The sequence below is a fragment of the Tupaia chinensis genome, unplaced genomic scaffold, assembly GCF_000334495.1.
Source record: "Tupaia chinensis unplaced genomic scaffold, TupChi_1.0 Scaffold000617_2, whole genome shotgun sequence".
NCBI lineage: Eukaryota > Metazoa > Chordata > Mammalia > Scandentia > Tupaiidae > Tupaia > Tupaia belangeri.
Window position 1 is genome coordinate 2,253,192 of NW_006160137.1, and position 2,102 is coordinate 2,255,293.

Genomic DNA, 2,102 nt, shown 5'->3' on the forward strand with positions numbered 1-2,102 from the left:
AGTCGGGTCCGCAAACTGCACTGTCATGGCCGGGCCACCCACGATGCAGACTGAACGCGGATCCCAGCCTACAGCAGCTTTCCATCGGTGCCCACGTGGAAACGGGCGCTGCGCTTTTAAGCAGGTGGTTCTGCAGCGGGGAGCTGGAATGTCGCTGTGGTCTAGGCGCCCTGGGCTTACTTCTTTCCATTCTCTGGTGGCGACGTGTTCCTCAAACTGACTAGACCCACACGAGGAGCAGGTTCTGCCCGCCCCTAAGCAGCTGCGTAACAAAAAAAGTGTAAACGGGGCTTGCTTTAGTGGTCTTGATGTTTTCTGGGAGATGCTCCGGGTGCGATTTGAAAAGACCCATCCATCCTGTCTCCAGAGCTTTATTCCATATTTACTACAGCAGGCACAGGCGGCTCGGGGAATGGACAGATGGAAAAGAAATAACCCAGACAAGCTCTAAAATCACTCGACTTCTATTGGAATTTTACGGGTTAAATATTTCTGAATGTCTACAGAGCTCCACATCCAGAAAGACTCGGTGGTTTTAAGTCTCTATTGATTTCTCATTTTCCCCTTCTCTCAAACTGGTCAAATTAAAATAAGTAAATAGTTAAATAATTCTTTCTTTAAAAAAAAAAAAAAAAAAAGACCAGTTTAAAATAGTCTAGCTGTGGACCAGCGGTTAGCGTAATGGCTATGTCGCTGGACTCCCACGTAATGAACTGCGGTTCGAGTCTCGGACCCCGTGGCTTTAACTCGCCGGGCGCGTGTGCGTGCGTGTGTGCGTGCCCAAAGAGGAGAATGGAGGAGAAGGGACTGCGGTGTGGCCATCCCCCCTGGGGGGTGATTTCTCACTTTCTATCTCTCTGTCTGTCTCTGTCTGTCTGGCGAGCGCACATGCCCTATAGCAAAAACCTCTCCAAAAGTCATCGTTTCATATTTGAAGATCACTTACTAATATGTGACCTGATTAAGCTACTGAGAAAATTCATAGCGGAAAGTAGTATTTGCTATATATTAACATTGTAAACACAGATGCCAGAAAGGCTTTGGAGGCTGACAGATCGTAAGTTCAAGTCCAGCTTTACCAATTTCATGACTCTGTAACCTTGGCCAATTTACTAAACCTCTGTGAGCCTCAGTTTCCTTATCTGTAAGACCAGTATAAAAGAATCCATTGTCACTATGACGATTAAATGGATGACTTAGAACATTGACTAGCAAACCTCAAGTACTCCACCCATCTTATTATTTTTTAAAGAATTATTTTCTGTAAGTTTACTTACTTGTTTATTTTTTTAAATTTGACCGGAGAGGAAGAGAGAGGGAAAGTGAGAAAGCAAGCCACCAGGTACAGGACTTGAACGCTGGTCAGCCATGTGAGAGTCCATCATGCCACCTGCTGGCCCAATAATTATTAAAAAAAAAACAAAACAGTAGTCTCTCTCTCTCTCTTTTTTAAAGAGTTGTTTTTATTTTAACTTTATTTATTTTAATTTGACCAGAGAGAGACAGAACAAGAGTGAAAAAGAGAAAATGAGCCGCCAGGTCCAGGACTTGAACTGCAGTTGGCCATGTGGGAGTCCAGTGCCCTTAACCACCATGCCACCTGCCAGCCCTGTCTTTCTGTCTCTTTTTAAGAGACAGGGTCTTACTAGGTTGCCTAGGTTAGCCTTGAACTCACAATCCTCTTGCCTCAACCTTCCAAGTAGCTGGGATTACAGTTGAGTGCCACCACATCCAGAGGCTCCTCATTTTATTCGGAGTCAATGCCAAAGTCCCTGAACCGATCCATGACTCTCTGGGCCCCATTGCCTCTCCAACCTTCTCGTTCTGTTCACCCCATCTTTATTTTTCCCTTCTACCTACATTGGCCCTGCTGCGGGTCTCCAATCATGCTGTTTCCTTTTGCCTCGGGGCCTGTGCGGTAGTTGTTCTTTCTGCCTTGAAGGAAGCAAGGAGCTGTCCAAGCTGGTATCTTCCCCGGAACAGCCAGTTGGCAAACTTCATCTCTTCCTGCGGGGTGTTTACTCAGTCTTCAGCTTCTCATCAAGGTCCACCCAGGCCTCTCCATTTAACATTGCAACCTGGCTCTTCACCCTTGGAATTCT